Raw genomic sequence first — 17,097 nt, forward strand, 5'->3', positions numbered from 1 at the left:
GTTCGGCTCATCTTTCTCTATCATAGTCAATAGTCTAGCTGACATAAAGTACAAAGGTTGGTTAAAAGTTGTGGCCACCTTTTTGCCTCAACCAATGGGATCTCTCTTAGGTTTGCTTGTGTCATAATATATGTTTCTCAAGTTCCTCAACAAGAAAACCAATACTTCTATATACTTACAACTAAACATCTTTCTGAAGTGGTGATTTAAAGGTTGCAATTGCAACTTAGAGCCTATTGCTTATCGAGTTTTATCTTTATTTCCTAGTTCTAACTGAGTCTTTATAATATTGTTCTTAAGCTTTTGCCTACAATTTTTTATGATTATTATAGGTGTTATGGAGTAACTATTTCTTAGTAATCATCTAGAGTTAGGTGATTGTCCAAGCTAGAGTTAGCTTGAGGAGTCCAGTTAGAGTTAGCTGAAGTTAAAAGCAGTATAGTTACTGCTTGGGTTTCCTTGTAATAGAGTTATTACTAGGAAACAAAGGATTAGGAGTTTAATCCTTGGAGTCAGTATTGAAGAAGTTTCTTGAGTATTGTGGAGCTTATAAATCCTAGTGCCAGGTTGTGGTTTTTCTCCCTTAAGTAAGGAGTTTCCATGTAAAAACCCTTGTGTGCTTTGTTTTACTGTATTTTGCACTTTTTGTTTTATTTATCTCCTAGTTTTTGCTGTGTAAGTTCAGTAGGGAACAATTCCTTGAGTTGAGGAGCATCCCAACCCAACCCTTTAAAACTCCATAATCATGATGTTGAAACTCTAAAGTTCTACCATAATCTGGCCTGAACTAGGATTTTCTTTGACTAAACTTTCTAGTTTTTCCTAGAGTTTCTAGTTTGGAAGGCATAAACTATAAATTCTACCATAATTTAGCCTAAACTTGAGGTTTGATTCTTGTCATTTAAAGTTTGTGAAACCTTCATTTTAAAAGTGGAATTTTGAGATTTTGGCCCAGAAGGCCTAAACTAGAAATTCTTTGATTCAAAACTCAGTTTCAAGATGTTTTCACTTGGGTTTTATTTTATTGGTTCCTTTAATCATGAGTAATATATTTTTGAACTAAATTCTTTATTTTACCCTTCTTTTTCAAAAACTCATTTTGTGGTGTATTTTGATCCCGATCTAAAAATAAGTAATATGGATATCGTTGGCTTCCTTTTGTTGCGTAGATTCTATATTTGTATATTTTAGTTGATTTCAAGTTCGTTCATGGTGGGATTGATCTGTGTTGAAGACTTTTAGACTAAAATTTCTTTATTCAAAGTAGGTTATGGCTTAATTTTCTTAGAACTAGGTAAGGTAGTTAATACTAATATAAAAACATATTATGGAAGTAAGAACTAATCATGGAAATAGCTTTATTAATGTTCAGTGCCTGTATGGGGGCCTATATTATTTTTATTTGGTAGTTTTGAGATATTATTTTCTATGGGTGATCGTGTGGGGTCTTACATGATGTTGTTGGCCTGGTATTTATATATTTGATTCATTTTTTCTTGGTGGAAATTGTCTAAGTTGAGATTTATGTGGTATTAATGGCTTATTATTGTATATCTTATTTATTTTTTAGATGGATTATATTGGATCATGTATGGTTGGCTTATTGAGTGGATTTTTTTGCTTATGTGGTTGGTATATTGGTTGGATTTAGATATTCTTATTTTGTTTGTTATGATAATTACATCCTCATATCATATACATTCACAAAAAATTGGTACCACTATGGAAATACTGGCCTTTCTAACAAAAAATAAAACATTTTTAAAAACCCTCTGCTGATGTATGTGTTGGAGAGGAGTTATAGATATTGGATTAGTATTGGTTATTGTATTGTATATGGGTTGATGAACCTCTTTTTCGTTTTAACTTTGGAGCACAACTCAATATGTGTATATGAAGGTTTTGCGACAACCTCATGCATCACATTATCATCATCATCTTCATTGTATTTTTATACATTTTGCATATTCTGAGTTTTATTACATTTTTTATTTGATAACTATCTATATATTCTTCTTTTTCATACTTGTATTTGGTATATGTGTATATTATAGAACTATTAGTAGAGACGATGTGAGGTACCATTTGGGATATTTTCTAATTGCAGGTGACATGCTTATAGTTTATATTTTATATACTTTATTTTCTACCTTTTCAGTATCCCTATGGTACCTACTGAGTATAAGTGGACCATACTCATCCCTACTGTTCCTTTTTGATATAGATCTAGGTATGAGTGTACCACACGATAGATGATTTAGGTGGTTTTTGGTGTATTTTTGAGGTAGCAATCGGTTTATGCTTCTAGAGTTGATCTACTACCTCCTCTTGTTTTGTTCATATCTTGCTTTATATTCGAAGATAGATTATGTTTCTTTGAGCTATCAGTTGTATATTTTAACTTATAGATGTACTTAGTTGGTTCTTACACTGTGACACCAGATTTTGCAAAATTTATGGTTTCTTTGTTATGTATTTTTCTTCTATTTTTTATGTGTTGTTTACCTTTGCTGTAGAAGCCTTATATGGGTTTTTCGTGTCGTTGTTGCCTTTACATATTAATTTTGGTGATATGCTTACTTGTTAATGCTTTCTTCGAATCATGGCCCTTAGTTTTTGGGTCATGGTAGCTAACAAGAGGCATTGTAACACTTTGAACATTAGAACTACTAATTTAGACCACTCTAGATATGTAGATAGATGTGAATCAAGAAAAGTTTAGTGTATCTCGGTGTACTAGTCATGTATTAAGTGTGGAAGGGGTATTGGATATGAACTAAGGGTATAATAAATATCTAGAAGGAAGTTGCTTTGGAAGTTCCTATAATGATTAAGTTTCGTACAGGTTCATATAAGTGTCAACTTCAAGAATTCCTCCTAGACTATATAGAGTTAACTTGCCCATTACCGATAATTAAAGGTTTTTAAGTCTTCTTTTGAATTCCACCAATATCTTGTCAATCTGAATTAAGAGTAAAATATTATGTTCATTTTAGTGATAAACAATTAGAGTAGATGGTCCACTACCCAAAGTGCCTATTGCGAGGCATCAAGTGTTTCCCAGGATGACACCACACGCCTTTTGGGTAGTGGAAGTTGGAAAATTTGCATCTTTAGGGGTATTATTGTCCTAGGATTTTTGGGTGCTCATTATATATAATACCCCCAAGTTCTAGCATGATTGTAGTAGCTCTCATGAGGTTTTAAAGTGATTTCGAGGTTGTCTAATGAATAAGAAGGGATACAGATTAATTAGGAGTTGTTCTAGGGTCTTAAGTATGCGTTTCAGGGGTAAAAGTTTCACAAAAACAAAAACAATCCACGTAGAGGCCATGACACAAGCCAAGTGCCCAAAAAGGAGAGACAACACATTAGCCCCACACTATGCTGCTTAGGTAGAGCATTGGCTTTATGCAATAATGTTTTCCCAGTGCATTGGCCCATGCCATCTAGTTCCCAAGGTGACATAACTTCTTAATTTTCATTTATATTTTTCTAGATAAAACCAATCCTTTAGAACCTAAATGACCCTATAATCTGATGTATAATTATATACCCTCAACACCTTAAGAAAATTCACAATTCTTTCTCCTTCTAACTCTCACAAAAATCAAGAAAGGTTTTTCTTCCAAAAGTTCAATTTTGAAGGCTGTAGTTCAACATTTCACTTCAAGAAATCATCAAGTATAGGTAAGTGGTATTTTAACAAGGATTTTCTTTCATCTTTTCTTCCAAACAACTTGGATTTCTTTTAATATTTACGAATTTAACAACTAGAGTTCATACCTAATTTCCATAATCTTGAATTTTATGCCTCTCTATGAAATTATTTATACATTATTACTAAAATTTATGAACTTTATGGTATAACTCTATTCACATGCTTGAACTTATGTTTAGCAAATTGTACTATTTGACATGAAACCTTATTATTAAACAACCATTACATAATTTTGGCATGATATAAACTATTTTATATGATCAAATCCCATGATAACGAACTGGTACAAATTTCATGAATTGGTCTATGGACATGTAATAGAATGAAGAACATAATTGTTTTCAGACTTACAAACTAGTTTATGCTTATTTCATAAAGAAATTTATATAATATAAGCATTAGTATGTTTTTCGGATTATTGTTTACCATCAAGGGAATATGTTCCTTTTAGACATACCCAAATTCCCAAACTATATATCTCCATAGGTTACAAGGTGTCCTTTACCTAAAATAGGCTCATAAGTAAATTTATGCTAAAATATAGTTCTATATCCCTGGTAAGGTATTGAATACTCTCCCAACAAGGGTTATAAGTTGGGATCCATGTTGCTTAAATGGGTATGTCTATTAAGAGAAACCCTAATAGTAAATCAGTTTTGCTAACTTAGTTGTATATAGCTCACTAGATTTGTCAAATTATGTTTTTGCACTCTTTATGTATATGATATTACAGTTTTAGCTTTATTCATGAAAAATGATAAGTTCTTGTATATTTATTCTTCATACCCTTTTCATCAAGTTTGCCATTATTTTTACATGCTACATGTGTCTCTCATATACTTAGTACATTCCATGGTATTGAGCACATACTTTTTATAGTGTATCCTATAATAATGTATCTTCTGGTGTTTTCCTTCAACCCCATGATTATCTATGATCACCAGAGCCTACTTTAGTTTAGCTTGTGAGTACTCATGTTTTGAGGGCTATGGTCTATGTTTCTTACTTTCGTTTAGACCTTTTTAGTTTATTCTTACATATCTCTCAGTTAGCTAAGGATTTGTCCTACTAGCTCTTCAATATTTTAGAGGCTTGTATAGACTTAACAGTATTTGAGCTTACTTATATAATAGTATTGCTTTATTTAATGTTGACAAATTTTAAACTTGTAACTTCTTATTTAAGTTATTATAAACAAGATAATATTCCACTCATAGATTTATGCTATTAGAATATGGTTTAGTGTTATGCCAGGTACCATGGGTTAGCTTTGGGATACTTGTAGTCCTAAGTACTTCACGATATCCAAGAGGTAGTCTTGGGGCATTACAAACTTGGTATCATAGCATAGTGTTTAAGGTATCCTAGAGTATCTGAAAAGCCATACAAGTAGAGTCTTATTCATGGGTGCGAAGAATACCACACTTATGTGAAAGCATCTATGAGACATTATTAGGAACTATCAATTCTTTCATGATCTTTATTATGCTATAGAATTTAACTCTATTGTTCTTCTAACTCTGATTTTCCATGTCATAAAAAATGACTCCTTATAGAGCTAATGATTGTAGTAATAGAAACATCTAGCCCCATATGGACTTATGGATCCTTTAAATAAATAGGTTTTCCATGTTAAATTTAGGGTTTCCTTTTAGGTATTATGCCAATCCATGTTCACTTATGTCAACCATCAAGCTATTTCTCTAGTAAATTAGAATGATACTCTAGCTATTACTAGAGTGAGACTTCATAAGGATGAGTCTGCCAGATTTTCATATGCCAAAGGAATATAAGGATCCATCATACTTTATATATAAGATGTCTAATCTAGCATAAATTATGGAGTTGGCACTATATTAGCTAAAAGGTATTGCTCATGATTAGCAGAAACAATTGATGAAAGGTAGGGATAGAGATGTAGTTCCGATGGATTGGGAAGTATTTGAGGTAACTTTTCTTAATAGGTTCTTTATTTATGAGATGAGGGAAACTAAGATAGAGAAGGTCATAAATATCAAGTAGGTCTCAATGTTAGTAAAGGAATACACCATCAATTTCACCCAACTTTTAAGATATGTTGTAGAAATAATGTCTGATATAAGAGCTAACATGAGCAAGTTTTTAACTGGTATGTCAAAGTTTATCATTAAGGAGTTTATAATTACCATGTTGATTAGAGAAATAGACATCTCCCAACTCATGACCCGTGCTTAATATATTGAAGCAAGAAAGTTGAATAATAAGGAGAGAGAGAGTAAGAATGCTAGGATTGGGTAGTTTAAGCTTAGTTGTTACAATATAAGTAGGGAAATAGTTCTTTGTTTCAGACCTTGTTATCAGCCATTACACCATCTTCAGCCAGTGCACCAGTACCTAAGTCTATGTAGGAACACTAAGGTAGATCAAAAACATCCAGATCATAAGATAATGTCACAAGGGACATACCTACCTAACTTTTAGGAAGTATGATAAGAATTATCAATAAGAGTGTTGTATGAGTAGGGATGTTTGCATTGGGTATGGAAATCCAGGCCATTAATTCAGGTATTTCCTATTTATCTCATGCTATTCTCATATTTACTTATCATTCAAGGATGAATGATCCAAAATAGGGGAGAATTAAATACCTCAAACCTTGCTAAAATTAATGGGTCTTGGACATTCTTTCCATGGTACAACTCAAGGGTACCAATCATACCCTAAGATATAGTTTGGGATGCCTCTTTCATATTTTAAGTGGTGGGTTTTGGTTGGGATTTTTACCAAGGTATGAATCAACATCATACTAGTCGTATGGGAGGATAAAAGGTGTATGATTCCAAGTCGTATGATGCTTGTGAACTAGTCTAGTTGAATCTATCCAAGATATATTTTATGGGTACTTTTCATACCCTAAGATATGACATAGATCTAGGTGGTCATATTGTGGTCAATATAAGTGATCATGGTGGAGTCTAGGGTATGAGTTAGGGTACCACTCGTACTCTAAGGTATGGCTAAGGGGGTTGGGTCCTACTCTCCTGGGACTTGGTTTTTAACTTTTAACCTAAGGATAGTCCAAATATTTCACACATCAGATCCTTATTTCCCCATGTTATATAACCCTTGTGGCCTCTTATAAAACTTATTTGAAGATTAAAACACTCCAAATATCCTCTCTAAACACTCTCTTGAAGATTGGAGGCTAGGATTTCTACACATGTTCTTAAAGGGGTTTAAGAGTCAAGTTTCTCTCGGGAAACTTCTTGTATAAGGCATGTACTTTTCCCTCATTGTTAGTTCCAACTAAAGGCATGATTCAATATTTTTTAAACATTGACTTATGAATAATAAATTATAGTTTTGGAAACATATGTTGAGGGTTTTGATGCATATTATTAAATGTTCATTTAAATTGTGTTATCATATATATTTGGTGATATTTTGCATAAGTGGGTGCTTATTGGTTGTGGTTTAACAAATGGGTCATAGGTAACCCTTATTTTGATGGTTTATGCTTGGGTTTTTGGTCTTGGTAATGGTATGCCCTCAATACGTCTGATAAAATACCTAAGAGAATGTTTTTACTTTATTGTTGAACTTTCATTAGAATTATTTCATGTTATGGTTTGGTAATGGGACCCAAAATAGATTTGGATGGTTTTGCATAGTTTTAATTATTTAAATGGTATATATGATTTAAAGGTTTTGGAATAGTTTCAAATGGTATGAATGGTTTAGAGTGGTTAAATGGTAAAGGCTTGATGGATATGAAACTGGTTTGATTGTAAACCTTGCGGGGAACAGAGGAATCTCCCTAGTGCATGAAATTATGGAATTGGTTTAGATGTTGAATGTCTTGTGGGGTACAAGGGAATCCCCACAGCAAATCTTAATAATGAAATACTTACGTGGTACACAGAAATCCCCCAAGTAAGCTTAATAATGATGTACTTGTAGGGTACATCGGAATATACCAAGTTAACTTGATAATGTAATCTATGGGTACATAGGAATCCCCTTACATAAAAAGGTCGGATAAGGACATTTCTTTCAAGCTATAGTCAGTTTGACGATACCACTAATTATAGCCTTGGTTAGTAATAAATAGAATAATGGTTTGGTTAGATTGTATTGGTTTTACTTGGACAATAATGGCAGGGTGTGATAGCTAACGATAAAGGTAAAAGTTCATTCGATGGACACTGGAAACTCATGTTTTCTGACATGAGGATTGGGCATGGAGACCCTATACTTGAGAGGTACATATAAATCCCCTAACCCTGGTATATATGCATCATGGAGAGTGAAGGGTATATGAGAATCCCCTCCTCCTATGGTGTCTCCGGTTCATGCACCTACATGCATTAGAGCTCATCCAGTTGGGTGACACTGACCCATTTAGCCCGTATATAGTCCTAAGATGGTTAAGCTACACATACCAAGGTAAATGGCTTTAAAGGCATGCTAAACTCGATTCCGTTTCCCATTAGGGATTATATAATATATATGTATATGTATATGTATATATATGTATGGTTGTTAATTCATATAGATGGTTTACTTAGTTTTAAAGGTTGGCATTATTTTATCTTTATCTTGACCGCATGCTAGTGTTCACCCTCTAACACATCTTTGGGAGGCTGTATCCCCATGCGATACAGGAACCGGCCATACTACTCCTCCTGCTCATTAATCAGATTTAAGAACTATTGATGTTTGATTTAAGGGGTGAGCTTCCATAGTTTGAAAGGCGTCCATTTCATGTCACGGATTACTTTGCATATATTCATCTTTTCATAGACTTAGTTTTAGGCTATGGTCGGGGGCATGTCCCAACTAGATACTCTTTGGTTTTTATTTAGAGGCTTTGTATGGACAACTATGGACATGTGTATTTATTGATTATGTTATATATATATATATACACATTAAATTTTTACTTTTGTTTTGGATTATGGTTTTGGTAATGGTTAGTGGTTTTGGTTATTGGATGGATTGACTTGGTTGGCTTGGCCTCGGATATAGGTTTATCTCAAAGTCATTACATAGGAATCACTTTCTTTTGTTATATGTTCAGAGTTCATACGACTCGAGGAATATATGTTGGTTGGTTAGGTTAGGTATCGGGGGTGGTCTTTGTTCCTGGTTGGACTTGAGATTGCCCATTATGACAATGCCCTAATTTGGGTCATGTCAAGTTGGTATCAGAGCCTAGGTTTCAGTGTCATGGGATGTCCACAAAGCTGTGTCGATTAGAGTCTTACTTATGGGTGTGACATACACCATACTTATAATCAGGAAACCATGAGGCATTTAGGAATGTTCTACTGTCTTGTTGTTCTACTTTCGTGCTTGGATTCTATGGTGTTGAACTCTTCCCTAAAATTTTTTTTGGATCATTTTTCATATCATGTCCTCTCAATGATCCAAAGTTCACGAAAACTCACATGTCTTCCTCGAGGGCATCATGCATAGATCTAGTCTAACTAATGAGGCGCAGACTAGGTCAAGGGTTACAGTTTTAGATTTTCCCTATGAAGTTCCACTGGTCTCCACTAATCCTCCTTCAAAGAGTGGTACTTATTCTCGATAACCTCAAGGAGAGGTTACTAATGCTGAGTTTCTTTATTCTATTAATATATTAACCCAGATAGTTAAAACTCTATCATACCAGTCTAGTCCTATTGATATAGGGAGGAATGATGCCAAGTCGAGAAATAGGCAAGGTAAGGGGTCTCAATTTTCTAAACAAAGGGAAGGCCCATGGTATGGTGGTAAGTTGTCCAAGAGAAAGAGTTGGGTGGGTCCAAACTCCTATTCTATTGGTTTTGCACCCTACCCAAAGCTGTTAGGAGATAAGCATTTTTTGATTGGTAATGCTTCTATGGCATAAGGTACCCAACCTTAGGTCAGTGGGGCCCAATTCTCAACATCCTATCTTTTTTGTAGATTTTTTGGTCAATCAAACCATGGTTGTTGCAAGAAAGAGAAGAATTTTTGTTTTAATTATAGTCAATTATGTCATGTGCAATGGGAGCATCTCATAATGATTGTCTTTTAGGCGAATAAGACATTGGTTACCACTTCTTGATCTCTCATACTGAAAGATGCTGATTTTGATTTTAGCACTAGTAGGGATTGTCTCAATGCTCTTAGTATTCCTCATGAGTTTGAGGTTTTTACTAAAGCTATCATTGGTATGTTGCTAACTCTTTTCTAGTGATGTGTATGGTTACATGGTCTGGGGTCCTCTCTCTCTTATGTGAAATAATTTGTGGTTATATATTTTAGATTTGGTTCTGAGTGTGTTTCAGACCCTTTTTCTATCTCTATCCTGATAGGTGACTCTTGATTGCTAGAAAATGGCTATTGGGGGTGTGTGGTATCTGTTGGTAGTATAGGTGCTTTGGCAGATTTGTTTGACTCGGATACAATGGATTTTACTATCATTTGGTGGATGTATAGGTTGCACTCATGCTACACATCCTTAGATTGTTGGACCCATAAGGTTTTCATTAGGCTTCTTTGTAAGTCGATTATGGGAAGAGAGGATGATTCCCTGGCTATTAAAGAAAAGGTTATATCATACCTTAAAGCTTAGAGATTAATGTCCAAAAGGGGGTGTCTCTATTATAATTTGGTCTGGGTTAACGATTCTAACTCGAAAGGTCCTTCTTTGTATTTGATGTTGATGGTGAATAAGTTTTCATGAGGCCCTTCCTAGTGACCCTAGTGGTGTCTTTCTAATGGGGAGGTTGGTTTAGCATTTTTCTTATTTTGGACACTTGTCCCATTTCTATTCTTTATTTATAAAATGGTTCCAGATGAGCTAAAGGGGCTCGTAGGGTAATTAAGGGATCTCTTAGATGAAGGTTTCATCCATCCTAGTATTTCTTCGTGGAGTATTTTTATTCTTGCATGCATAAGGGGAATGGTTTCCTAGAAATGCATAGGCTGGTGTGGGGGAATAAGAAATTTTGGGTGTCGTCCTTATAGGGTGGACCATATATGTATGTTCTATATAGGGAACTTTAGTGGTAGTACATGATGGTTGATAGATACTAGGCTTGAACCTAGATGCTTGATCCTGGTAAAGGGAGTATGTTAGCTCAGGAATAATAATGTGAGAATTGTAAAGGTAAATTAGTAGGTTGTATGAGGTGTGTAGAGTGGTAAGGTTAATGGATTGGGGAATACAGTAGTGGGAAAGTTGAGACATATAGGCTAGAAGTTCAGGTTGAACTGGTAGATTGGGTGTTAAATCATTGAATGGGTTAGAGCATTGGGGATATTATGACTATATTGTGCTCTAGGCAGCATATGTATGAATAAGGTTTTAGATGAAAGTAAACCAAGTGTCCCTAGTATGCATCCTTGGTAATACCTAATAGAGCAAAGTATGGTGCTTATAGGTGTTATGGGATGAAGGTCGAGGGTTAATCTTAAATTTTCTTCTAGTGGTGGACTCCAAGGGAAGGTCTGGTTACATATTCTAGTGATTCTCTCCTATCTTGGTTATGAGAGTGCTCTACTAGTGTTTCATGCATTCTTATAGCGCTTATGCCTAAGGTTTGCATTCTGCATTCACCTTGGTCCCTAGATATGAGTCTTTACCTAATGTTACATTACCTATAGTATATGCGATTATTTTTCTTTTGGTGCTCGATCCTAAGGACTCCTATAATGTATGGTGATATTGAAATGGTTCCTCTCTATGGTCTGGGAGGTCATTATGAAGTACTTAGTGCCTATTGTGCCGTGTCTTTTTAGGGGTCTTGCCTAGGGCAAAATGGATAATTCTTTTAATTAGGTTTTTTAATGATCCTTCTTGTGTAGGATGGCAGTAGATTAGGGAGCATGATGATGTTTTGAAATGAAAAGTGTAGAAGTCCCTAAGTGGGGTAGATTCGGGGTGACTACTAGAGTTAAAGTTTTGAAGAGTAAGGTAAGGTTGTTTCCATAGGGATTGGTTAAGAGAGGATTAGATGGTGAAAATCCATGTAAATATGGTAGAGGTTGCTAAATCATTGGAAGGGTAGATCGTACTGCTGTTATAAAGAGTGAGGCTTGAATATTATGCTTGGTGGATATACCAAGTTGTTGTGTTGGGTACTTAAAAGCTTGGTGGGGATTTGGTGTTTGGATATACTAATGGAAGCAGAGTAGTGTTTTGGGAGCATAAAGGGGATAGTGTCTCGTGGCCTAAGATAACTCCTTTTGTATTGGATAGGCTTGAACATGGAAGCGGTGTATATCTAGGATCTTGCTCATGTAGTGATGTCTTTGGGAAATCGTATGTTGAATTGGTCTTTTTATCTATCATGAGCTCTATTCATCCATTATTCCATATGTTGGTGATGAGGTAAGGTATGGGTGGTCCTTAGTTGGTTGTTTTACTTTGGGTGGTATTGGTATCTTGGACTTTTTGTTCTAAGGAGGTCCCAGTGAGGATCTTGGGTTGGCAAGTTCATCGATTGAGGACAATAGGCGTGGGGTTTCAGTGAAGGTTCTATGGTGGAACCAAAAGTCTGAGTGAGCCATTTGGGATGCAGAAACAGCCATAGAGTCCAAGTATCTATGTTTGTTCTCATTCCAAAAACTCGTGCTTAAGGTAGGTGTTCTTTGACACACCTTGGTTTTCAATCTTCATTATAGGAAAGGAATGGTTTCTCTTGCATCTTTGTTTCTAACTTAGTTAGAGGGTAAAATGGAGGTATTGCGGTGTAAATCATGCTTGGGATATGTTGTGATCTTCTCATCTTAGTTTATGACTTTTTATTAAAATTTGGTTGCAGGGAATTTTGATGGGTGTTAGTATGTTTTCTCGTGCTTGTTCTCGCTCTTAATCATCATTTGAGGACAAATGATCCTAAGTTGAGGAGAATAAAATACCCTAAACCTTGGCCCTTACAAAAATTCATGGATTTTGGATATTCTGTCCATGGTACAACTCAAGGGTACAATCATACCCTAAGATACAATTTGGGATGCCTCTCTTATTTATAGGCAGTGGATTTTTGTTGGGATTTCCCCAAGGTACGGCTCAATATCATACTAGTCATATGGAAGGATATGTGGTGTATAATACCAAATCGTATGATGCTTGTGGACTAGTCTAGTTGAATCTGTCCAAGACACGGTTTGTGGGTACTTTTCGCACCTTAAGATACAACTTAGACCTAGGTTGTCATATAATGGTTAGTGTAGGGGATAATGGTGGGGTCTAGGGTACGAATTAGGGTACCACTCATACCCTAGGGTACCACTAAGCGGGTTGGGTCCTACCCTCCTGGGACTTGGTTTCCAGCTTTTAAGCTAAGGGTAGTTCGAACATTTCCCACCTCAAAACATTATTTCCCTCATTATATAACCTTTTGTGGGCTCTCATAACACTCATCTATAGATCAAAACACTCCAAATATCCTCTCTAAACACTCTCTTGAAGATTGGAGGCTAAGGTTTCTATAAGTGTTCTTTAAGGGGCTCATGATTCAAGTCTTGTATATTAAGGGTTTTCATATATAGTGTTGAATATTGGTTTAAATTGTGTTTTCACATATTTTTGGTGATGGTTTGCATATTTAGGTTCGTGTTAGTTGTAAAGTAACAAATGGGTCATGGGTAACCCTTATTTTGATGGTGTTGTTAAAGGTTTGCCCTCAACATGTTTGATAAAATTCCTAAGAGAATGTTTTCACTTTATTGTTGAACTTTTATTGGAACTATTGCATGGTATGGTTTAGTAATGGAACCCTAAATGGATTTTGATGGTTTTGCATGGTTTAAATAGTGTAAATAGTTTAAAGGTTTTGGAATAATTTTAAATAGTGTGAATGGTATGAATGGTTTGGAGTGGTTAAATAGTAAAGTCTTGTTGGCTATAAAATTGATTTAAATGAAAACCTTACAGGGTACACGGGAATCCCCTAAGTGAATGAAATAACAGAATTAGTTTGAATGTTGAATGTCATATGGGTTACAAAGGAATCCCTAAGCAAAGCTTAATAATGAAATACTTCTGTGGTACACGGAAATCCCCTAAGTAAGCTTAATAATGGTGTACTATCGGCGTACATGGGAATCCCCCAAGTTAACTTGATAATGTTAATCTATGGGAACATGGGAATCCCTTTACATAAAAAGGTTGGATAAGGACGTTGCTTGCAAGCTATAGTCGGTATGACTACACCACTAATCATAGCCTTGGTTAATAATAAATGGAATAATGGTTTGGTTAGATGTTAATGGTTTTAATTGGGCAATAATGGAGGGGTGTGATAACTAACCATGAAGGTATAAGAACAATGGACGAACACTGGAAACTCATGTTTTCCGACATGAGGATTGGGCAGGAGACCCTATACTTGAGGGGTATATGGGAATCTCCTAACACTTGTATATATGTATCATGAAGAGCAAAGGGTACATAGGAATCCCCTACTTCTATAGTATCTTCAGTTTATGCGGCTATATAAATTGGGGCCCGTCTAGGGGGTGACACTGGACCCATATAGCTCGTGGGTGGTCCTAGGATGGTTAAGCTATACATGCCCAGATTAATGGTTTTAAAGGCATGTTAAACCCAATTTTCTTTCCTGATATGAATTATGTAATATATATGTATATGTATATGTATATATATGCATGGTTGTGAATGCATATTGATGATTTACTTGGTTGTAAAGGTTGGCAATATTTTATCCTTATCTTGAGTGCATGCTCGCATTCAGCCGCTAACTATTTTTGGGTGGCTGTATCCCCAGGCGATGCAGGAAATGGCCATACTACTCCTGCTCATTGATTAGATTCGGGAACAGTCGGTGTTGGATTAAAGTGGTGAGCTTACATAGTTTGAAAGGCATCCATTTCATGTCATGGATTACTTTACATATATTGATATTTTCATAGACTTAGTTTTTGGCTATGATCGGGGGCATGTCCCGACTAGATACTCTTTGGTTTTTGTTTAGAGACTTTGTATGGACAATTGTGGACTTGGGTATAGATTGATCATGATATATATGTATATATACACATATATTTTGATTATCATTTTCATTTTAGTTTATGGTTTTGGTATTGGTAGTGGTTTCAGTTATTGGATGTATTGACTTGGTTGGCTTGTCCTCGGATATAGGCTTATCCCAAAGTGATTACATGGAAATCACACTATTTTGTTATATATTTTAAGTTCATCTGGCTCAATGTATATATGATGGTTGGTTGGGTTGGGTATCAGGGGTGGTCTCTGATCTCGGATGGACTTGAGATTGCCTATTATGATAAGGCCTCAAGTCGTGTCGTGTCAGTTAGGAATCTAATTAATTAGATAATGATCCTTTCTTAGCTAATAAGTAGTGGCTAATGTATATTGATTATAAGTAGATAACAATTGTAATTGTATGGAATATGGTGATATCGTCAATGTTGGTAACAAATAAAAGTTTGGTAAAATAGTTGATTGATGATAAATGTGAGATATGGTTGAATAATGATGAGATTTGGATATATTATTGGTTAAATGCCTTATTATTATCAGTCTTGGGTGTACTCTCCTATATATGGGATGTAGTGATGAGTTCTTCACTTTATGAACTAGTTGGTATATGAGTGCTAACTTGTTATTTATGCTTGCTTGTCTGTGTGCCTTGTGATGCGTTATTGTCCGAAACTGTCTATTTCTCATGCACAATGATATTGGCATGTGTTGATGCCATATGGTATACTGTAATTTTTGTTTAATTACTTATTATATACAGTGATGATGGAGATGATTCAGGTTTGATTCATTACCTTGACTTATTTAGCATTATCTTGCATTTTATCATATTTATATCATGACTTAGCTCAGTTGACCGATGATGCCTTTTGAGTACCCATTATTTTTGTACTTATACTACACTTCTGTACCTGTTTGGTACAGATTTGAGTACTAGTTGCCACCATTAATTCAAGTTCATGCGGGGTTGATCATTTGAAGATAAGGTGAGCTCATGGAGTTTGAGTCACCTATTTTTGCTCTATCTTTTATGTTCGCACTTTAGTATTTAAGATAGATATAATGACAATACTTTAAGTCCTTTGATGTATTATTAACATTAGATTCTCTTATACTTGCTTTACCAGGTCGTGGGATTTGTATCTTATTATGACTGTTTATCTATATTAGAACACCATGTTTATATTTTAACTTGTGTTCATTAAATTTGGCCTATGTTGGCATTTGTTGCCGAATTAACACATTGTAATAGCTCTGAGTTATGGTATTGGCTTATCTACTAGAGCGATTTAGTTGGTGCCATCATGACTTATAAATTGGGTCATGAAAAAATTGGTATCAGAACCTAGGTTTTACTGGCATTATTGGTACAAGAGCAAGTGTCTAGTAGAGTTTTGAAGATAGGTACGTTGACGTCTGTTTACTATATTTAAGAGGTTGTAAGACATTCTTAGGAGTTTTTCACTTCTTTCACTCATATCATGCTAAGAGTCTGACATCGATGTTGAAGCCCAAGATGTTACCCCTATTAGAGCAGTTTATCCCTCGGGTAGAGGTAAATCTCATTGAGGCAGGCATTATTACCAGGGGCTCGAGGTAGTTCTCAAATAGGTATGGCAAGAAGGCGGTTAGGTGCCCAATTCGATGGTGGGCATGGTTAGTTATATGCAGTACCTGCTAGACTCAAGGCTGATACTTAGAATTCCATAGTTATAGGTATGATTTTGGTGTGCCACAAGTTAGCTCTTGCTTTATTTGACTCGGGTTCCAGTTATTATTATATATCTTCTTATTATATGCCATAGTTGGAGTTTACTAGTAATTTATTATCTGTGCTATTGATGTATCTACTACTATGGGTGATTCTTTAGTAGTGGATCGAGTATTGAGATCTTGTGGTGAGACAGTTAGAGATATTGATTGTTATGATGATCTTATTATTCTAGATATGCTGGATTTTGATGTGATTATAGGCATGAATTGGTTATTGTTATTCAACTTCCATGCCATCATGGATTGTTTTTCCAAAACCATTACCTTAGCCATGACTGGAGTTCCCCCAATCATGTGGAAAGAAATGGTTAGCCGTGAGACAATGGGGATTATATCATATGTTCGTGCTAGGAGACTTATCTTGAGGGATTCTGAGTCCTATCTTACTTATATTTGTGATACTCGTGTGGAGATTTCATCGCTTGACTCCGTTCCTGTTGTTTGTGAGTTTTCTAATTTGTTCCCTACTGACCTGCTTGGTATTCCTCTTGTCTGTGAGATTGAGTTTGCTATTTACCTTGAGTCAGGCACCCAACCTATATTTATGGCACCTTACTGTATGGCTCCTGCCAATCTTAAGGAGTTGAATTCTCAGCTTTACAATCTTCTTGGTAAGGGTTTT

Source organism: Capsicum annuum, chromosome 11 (assembly GCF_002878395.1).
Source record: "Capsicum annuum cultivar UCD-10X-F1 chromosome 11, UCD10Xv1.1, whole genome shotgun sequence".
In the NCBI taxonomy this organism is placed as follows: domain Eukaryota; kingdom Viridiplantae; phylum Streptophyta; class Magnoliopsida; order Solanales; family Solanaceae; genus Capsicum; species Capsicum annuum.